The sequence below is a fragment of the Aotus nancymaae genome, unplaced genomic scaffold, assembly GCF_030222135.1.
Source record: "Aotus nancymaae isolate 86718 unplaced genomic scaffold, 86718_ANA_hifiasm-v0.15.2.pri h1tg000014l, whole genome shotgun sequence".
Classification (NCBI taxonomy): Eukaryota; Metazoa; Chordata; class Mammalia; order Primates; family Aotidae; genus Aotus; species Aotus nancymaae.
Window position 1 is genome coordinate 124,275,503 of NW_026988425.1, and position 7,915 is coordinate 124,283,417.

Below are 7,915 nucleotides of genomic sequence, written 5' to 3' on the forward strand. Positions count from 1 at the left end.
GAGACAAGAGAGAAGCTGGGATGGGCTGACTTCCAGGAAGCTGGGACATCATGGGGCCCCAGCTCAGCCTGGCCCAGCTGTCAGAGGGGCTGCTGGTTCAGAGCCTGGGCCTTCTCCAGTCGAGATGCCAGTGCTGGGTGACTGGTGATAAACGTGGCCCCTGTCCTAGAGCAGTGTGCGCTGCCTTAGGCACTGGCTATGTCCTAATCTTACTAGAACACTCCGGGGCTGGCCTCTCCTCCACCCAGCACCTCTGGGGAACACTGGGGCTTCCTAATGAGTTAACTGGCTCTGAAGGAGTCCGGGGAACCCAGAGGCAGGCACAGAGCAGCACCCCACCCCGCCCCAGCCCCCTCCTCTGATGGCACTGTTGACACCTCAGGGAGAGGCCTGCTCAGTGGCTCCTTGTACCAAGAAACGAAACATTGCCTAACCCCAGGGAGAAACCACAAAAAGACAAAAACACGCAATGTCGCTGCAGCTGGCCCTGAGGGCTCAGCCCGGATCCTGCTGTCTGCAAGGCGGGTGAGCTGTTGTGTTGTTTGTGTTGAAGGCAAGAAAGACAAGGTTTGCAGGGTGGGATCATGTTCAAGTCCCCAAAAGACCCTCCTTTGCCAGAGGACAAGTGACGTTTATTTAGGGGCCGTTCTCTGTCATTGAGTTCCACTTTCTGAGCAGCCCTGACCTGGGGTCCCCACCTGTGCTGGGGTCCCTGCACTGGGGTCCCCACCTGTTCAGAGCTGGGGCTGGAGGAGCAGTGCGTCCCTGTGCCCCGGCACGCCTCCCGTCCCCTGCACCCCTGACCAGGGACACTGCTATGTTGCCAAAGGACTCTCAGGTGCACTGGGACCTGAAGCTGCTGCTCCGAGCAGCCCCCACAGGTGTCAGGGCAGAGCTGGACGGCGAGGTCAACAGAGTGAAGAGCCAAGGTGTGTGGCAGGGCAGAGGCTGCTGCAGAGGCAGCTGCAGAAATCAGGAGGGCTGGGAAGAAGCTGCTGTCATCCCGCAGAGGAGCCTGTCAGGAGTTTGCAGCTCAGGCTGGAGTCCAGCATCCTTTATCTTTTGCCCAGGTCCCCCACGGGTGCCCAGGGCTGGGGCTACGGACCGGAGGCCCTGCTCTGGCTCCCCTCCTTCAAGAAGGTGCTCTTGTCAGGCTGCCCACTCCCATCCCCAGCCCAGGCTCAGAGCTGCCTGTTCTCCTCAGAAGGCAAAGTTTTGGGGACTTGGGGCCACTAATGGGTTGGGGGCTGTGTTGGGGGCTAGAGGCATGCTCAGGGCCCAGCCTCCATGGCAGGGCCAGGAAGTCAACCCCAGCCGTCACTGGGGAGGGAGCCAGGTGCCTCCCAGCAAAGCCACAGCCCCAGGGGCTCCTCCTGTCCCCTGACTCCCTCTCAGGGGCTGCCAGATCAGCTGTCCCACTCTCATGCCTGCTGACTGCCTGCCTGCAAATCTCTTTTCTAGGACCGCCCACACCCGAGTCTTGGAGCCCACCTGCCACACAGAAGCTGCACTGCAAACACATACACACACACACACAAAAACACACACGCACACGCACAAATACACACATGCACGCACACACACACACACGCATGCACACGTGCACATACCCACACCAGAAGCTCCCTTCCTGAAGCCTCCCATTTACATGGTCTCATTCTGCTTATGCCAGCAAAGTCGTTTAAGGCCACACCTTAGTGGTATGTTCTGTGTCCCTGAGGGTAGTGGCCCTGTGGTTCCTGGCTTCTGTCTGGTCTGACAGACCCCCTGCCCTCTGCTGCCTTCAACACTTGGAACCTTAAGGCTGAAGGCCCCTGCGGAGACAGTGGCAGCCCGTCCACCCAGATAAGGGTAGCCTTTGAGTCTGGCTGCTGTACCTGTGGCTCTAATCTCAACACATGCCCCCAGTCACAGACGTGGGGAACAATGCCCGTGCAGCAGGAGAATGTCACCAAATGCCTGCTTCATGACAGAGGAGGTCCTGAGGGGCTGAGTTACATCCTGAAAAAGTTTTATCTCACCACCAGGGACAAAATGGCATGCTTTATGTATCACCAATCCTTGGAGAGGCTCCCTAAAGGTGGAAGAGACTGGGGGATGTAAACACAGCCTGGGCTGCCCAGGCCTCACTGGGACGCACCCTCGTAGGAATGAAGGTGAGATGCCAGTGCTGGCCTCTTGCCTCTCTCCAAGATCAGCGAAGCTGGGCACTCATTAAAGGAGTGAGGAAAGACTTTATTGAGTAAGAACAACTGCAATTGGGATGAGAGGCCAGCGTCGACTTCCCCTAAACAGAAGGCAGGGGCTAGCTAAAGGCTGGGTATGCTCAGAAGACACTCGGGGTGTTGAGGAGGGTTGGTCCATGACACTCAGCCACCTGGGTGTGATAACTGGTGCCCATCTGGAGGAAAAGCAAACTCCTTGTGTCTTTAATATCTTCATGACAATGGTGTTAGCACCCAAGTCAGCCTCATCGCCTCCCGCAGAGACTGGGAGCAAAGCCAGAGTGAGAGTCTCCGGAAGTTTGCATTGTAGAGACAGCTCCCAGGTCCTTGTGGAGACAGTTCTGGGTGGTGGCAGATTTACATTCTCAAGAGACAGTGAAGGATTCACAGTTGCAAGCTTTCCAAAGTGACTGCTCAACGAGAGGGTCCAGGGGCCTGTCCGCCCATCACCAGGCAGCACTGTGCTGTCTCGGGCAGGCCCCTGAGGGTGACTGGGGGCATCGTGCTAGGGACACATCTGTTAACAGCTAGGCTGGTATTTTTATAAGTCTCTTAGTGATAGGTGTGGGGGGCAGGGAGACAAAGTCATGTGTGCTGAGAATCTGCAGTTTTTATAGACCAAAGGTAACGCTGAGTGGAGAAAGGGCTCAGTGGAGGCTGATCGGTTTAGTCAAGGAGACACTGCCAGCTCCTGCTGCTGCTGTATCTGTAGGCTCCTCCCCACCAGGGGACATCACCCCAGCTCTGCTAGTCACCTTCTGGGCACTGCTGTTCCCAATCAGGCATTGTTAACATGCACAGGAGCCCATGTTGGTCAAGGGAGAGCTAAGAGAACGTGTCCTTGGCACATGCATTGGATGGACCCCGATACTGGGTCACGGTTGAGAAGTCCTGAACTCTTTCACCGTTTTCCTGAAGTCCTGCCCTCTCCTTCAGCTCTGCAGGGCACACAGATCCATGTTTCCACACCGTGTAAGAAGTCAGATTGCCTTGAGGCTGCCATGCTGTGAGGAAGCCCAAGCTAATCACATAGAAAGGTGATGTGGAGGACCACCAAGGCACTAGGCAGGTGAGAGAAGCCTTTCGGGACCTTCCAACACAGCCTGGCAGCCAAGTGAATGTTACAAAAATTGTGACTCTAGCCAATGCCATGTGACAATACTGGCCAACAGAATCATGAGAAATAATAGATCACTGTTTGGGGTGGTGCAGCGGTATATCCTCTGAATCCCAGTGAATGTCATCTTCCAGAGAATGCTGTCATTAACGAGGATGATGTGGCAGTTTTCGGGACCACACCGTGATCTTGTTGCTTGGATATTATCACCAAAAATAAGCTGTGAGGGAGAAGAGTGAGCTGGGGAAAGAGAAGGAGAGTGAGCAGGGGAATGGAGGTAGGGTTCCCTAGAAGCTAGGGCCCCCAGCTCCTATGGAAAAGAATTGGAATGGCAGCAGCTCACTCCATGTAGAAGCCAAGAGAACCCTGGGGTCCACAGGATGCTGAAAAGGTGTAAACATGGAGGCCTCAGGCCCAGAATGGTTCAGGGAAACTGTCCGAGAAGGTTCTGAAGCATTGTGTGTTCCTCCCCACTGACCAGCTGGAAGGAGGCTGTCTTCAAGAAGGGCAAAAGTGGGCTAAGGGAAACCGATTCTATCTGGGGTGAGAGGGGAGGGCTTTGGGTGCAAGTCCAGGTGGGATAGGAAAGAGGAAAGGTCCAGGATATGGTGGCCCTGGAACAGCCAGGGCAGTGCTGGTTTAATGCCCACACCTGGAAACATCAAGTTGGCAACCAACTCTATTACCGGTTAATTTCTAGCCAGGAAAACAGAAACCATCCCAGGCATTTTAAGCAGAGAATATTTAGTGTTGGAATCGACGACAAAGATATAAAAGCTGCAGTAACAAATGGGCCAAGAGGGTGTCACACAGAGGTCTGTGGCTGCTCTGGCTCTCCGCCTGTATTGAGCTTCTGCAGACACCACCTGTGTCCCAGAGAAGGGGCACCCTGATGCCCAGCCTCTTATCCCCACTGCCTCTGTTACTAGTGCTGCTGGGGCCGCTACCATCGTCACTGCAGGACTGTCACCCCACTGCCACCACTGGAGCTACGGCCAGGAGCAAAGTGGCCTCCTCCTATCTCCCACCTTGCCACTTCCCATTGGCAGCACTTAACCAGAAACCAGTTGCAAGGGAGTCTGGGAAAGGTAGTTTTCAGGCTTGTAACCCCTCGAGTACTGAGGAGATCAGGAGGGGCAGGCACCAAGCTGAGGGCCAACAGAGCACTCTAGCACAGAAGCTGCAAACTTAACTCAACGGCTCTTATTTTTCTTTTCCCGTCCTTCCAGCAGTACAAGCCATTTGTGGCTGCATTCCCTGTGCACAGCAGAATTCACATAGTCAGAACTGGCCAGGGGGACTCTAGAAAGCACAAGTGTGAGTCTAAGCTCTGTGACCTCGCAGGGACTTCTTCCCCATCTGGGCTCCCATGTGATGGTGGGGTGAAGCTCTAAGGTGGATATCGACCGACTCCTTGTGGGGTCGGTGTCCAATGTGGGGAGGCAGGAAGCTGGTTTACCCCTCCTTAGAAGACACTAAGACCAGTTGAGTCTTAGGAGTTGATGTTCAGAGATGCAGCCAGATTTAAAAACGCAGAGGCCCTTAGGATAGCAGGCTACAGAGAAAATGGACTTAGATTTGGGCAAGGCTGGGGCACGGTTCAGGCTACAGTTTAATGTAGGGGCCAAAGGTGACCTCAGAAAGCACCCAGTAGCAGGAATTTGAGGCATCCCCCTGGGCAGAGCTGGTGCTGAGGCTCAGGCCATGGGGTCGTGAAAGGGATGCAGGAAAGAAGGTTCTAGACCAGGGTTTGATGCTTCACTCGCTGGGGCCATGGGGCTGAGGCCTGGGCATGCGCCCCTGGTGCTGGTCTGCCCTATGGATATTAAGGTGCCTACTGTGTGCTGGCTGTGGCGTCTGTTGTGGGAGGTGACGGTGTCTTCTCTGGAGCCCCTTGCCCTACGCTCTGCCCAGTGGCTCTGCCCCTGCCATGTGGAGGCCTTCAGCTCCTAACAGGAATGGAGGACACAGCTACCCATCTCTGCCTCCCAGCCCCAGCCCAGCGTCTGGCAGGGAGTGGCGAACACAGGCATGCTGACCCCTGTTTGTAAAGCTTGGTCAGGAAGCCCAAGTGCAATCTGGGCCAGCCTGGGATAAAGGGACGTGATGGACACCTCAGGGGATCCTAGGCCACCGGAAAGGCTCTGGGTGGCCCAAGACTTCAATCCCAGCTCCAGCCTTTTTGGCTTTGGCATCAAAAACCTCAACTGCAAAATGGAACTACTAAAAACACCAAGCCCAGGCTGGAGGATGAAATGGCATACGGCCCTGGTGGGACTCCACGGGGGGAGGCGTGGCCCAAAAGGCTTAGGTCGCGTCAGTGATTCCCTTTCTGTTTGCAGGAGCCTGGCATGAGCAGCAGTTCTGAACCCGCTGGGCCGTGCGGTGGAGGAGCAGGTGGGCTTTCCACACAGAGCCTGGCCAGCACAGAGTGGGGGGAAGGGAGACTCAAGCTCTTCATTCTGGGGTCTGCAGGTGACAGGTTTGGCAGAGGCCAGGCAGGCCCAGATGGAAGGGGATCCGGCTGCCGGGCTGAGGAGTTTAGACTTGGGAATTTAAAAGCCCTTCAGGAAGCCTCTGCAGAAGACTGGCCTGTCATTGGCAATTAAAAGAAAAAAATGGACCACAGTGCAAGGCAAGGAGTGGCCCTTGGTAGAGGCCGGGCAGGATTCAGGTGGGTGTGGCTGGGCTCAGGCACGGGCAGGCCCAGATCCCATGTATCCGCCTCTCGGTGCCTCCTACCTCCTTGCCCTTAACACCCGCCTCACTCTGGTAGTTTCCAAAGTAGCCCCAAGGACCCTGCCGTGGCCCTGTCCCCGCAGGTGGAGGAGCTACGGGCCCCCTGTGGGAGATGGAGCTTCGCCTGGGCCAAGGAACCTGCACCCGTGCAGGATATGCGCCATGCTGCTCTGCCCTAAGTGGGGAGGCTATTTTGGGTTCAGAACCAGGCTGGATGAATTCTGTTCTTCTGCCGGCAGCCCTGGGAGCTCCATCTGCTCCGGAGAACAGGTTGAGAGCTTCATCAGGTGGTCCTTAAAACCCTGGCCCTCTGCAGAGGTCTGCCTGAGCCTGAGCCACTTCTGACCACATCCTCCAGCTGGAATTGGACACCCCAGCCCTTCTCTGGCCTGGGCCGTGCCGCTCAGACAGCGCCTCCCGCCTCCTGCACAGTGGCCAACACCAAGCCAAGAGCTTCACCTTTGTTACTCGGCTTCATCTTCACAAAACCCTGGCGGCAGTAGGTGCAATTTCAATCCTATCTTACAAATCTGGAAACTTCCATTAACAGAAGTGACATGATCCTCTCAGGGGTGAGGCCAGTGGGCAGTGGAACAGGGATTTAGACATGAGCTGCGACCCCAGACCCTGTGTGGTTGACCAGGCTGCCATCTGGAGCTTCTGTGGGGCCAGGAACTGCCTCTCAGGCCTGCTCCGATTCAGATATGCACCAATGCACACTTCGGAGGAGAGGTGAGCGAAGGAGGACTCCCCCGACCCTGAAGCCTGCAGTCTCAAAGGGAAAGAGAGCCCTCCACCCGCGAGGCACCCTTCTCTGTTGCAAGCGCTCCCCACTCCAGCCACGTGTTTCACTTCTGTCTTTTGTGCAGCCTCAAAGCCTCTGCAACTCTCCTAAGGATCCTAATTTCACCCCCAGGGCCATCCAGGCCAGGGAGCCTGTTGACAGAAACCTCGCGTGTGTCCGGCATCCCCCACCCAGGCTTCCTCCTCCTTCTGCACAGAGCCTGTTCTCAGGGCTGCTCAGGCACATGGATGACCTGGGATCTACTCTCCCGGATGTGACCCACTGCGCATCTTAAGTGTCTGGGATGTGGTCAAGAAAACAGCATGGCTTAGCCTCCTAAACCTTTTGGAGAAATAAACTTCACACCAACACATAGAAGGGCAACAGCTGATGTTGCGGAAACATGGCTCTATTTGTTCTCATAATCCTTATTCAAAATTTCAATAAGGCCTCCTTTGAAAACAAACAGCAGAATGGTGTGCTGGGCACGACGCACAGTCGAGGGTTGCGAGAACCCGGAGTCCTCCACCTGTAGGGCAGCTATGAAGGGCTTCGGACCAGCCCTCATTCACCCCTGCTGGGTGTCCCTTGGTTCCTGGTGTCTGTGAGGCTCCAGCAGACCCTAACCTAGCCTTGAGCATGTGAGGCCCTTTCTGAGTGCCCCCACGGGCCTCATCGTAAGCCTATGTGCAGCTGATGGAGAGGAGACCCCTGACCACGGTGAGCCAGACCTGAGACCTGGTCCCTCATGCTCCTCCCCACCAAGGGGCTGTGGAGATACTGGGACCTCCACTCATCAATGTCAACTCAGACCCTGCATCCAGCAGTCCCGCAAATTTCTGTATGTCTTCCTTTCCCCTGTGCATGGAGACGCAGAAGGACTGCTCCTTTCTTCAGGCGGACTCCAGACAGGGGCCCACAGGAAGCAGGTGGGCACGTGTGGGAGGGGCATTCCTCCTCCCCAGGCACCTCCCATCTCGAGGGGCGTTTCCTGAGCTCCCAGAGCAGCTGGAGAAGGGGACGATGCATCTGTCTGGGAAGGTGGAGGAG

The 7,915-nt window shown here is 56.1% G+C and overlaps 1 long non-coding RNA gene across 1 annotated transcript; it reads left to right on the forward strand.

Annotated features, from left to right (window-relative positions):
• The first annotated feature begins 323 nt into the window (after positions 1 to 323).
• LOC105730944 (uncharacterized) lies at positions 324 to 6,196 on the forward strand. The gene is made up of 3 exons (XR_001110606.2): positions 324 to 525; positions 3,162 to 3,294; positions 5,685 to 6,196. It is a non-coding gene; the product is annotated as an uncharacterized LOC105730944 (long non-coding RNA).
• The last annotated feature ends 1,719 nt before the right edge of the window (positions 6,197 to 7,915 follow it).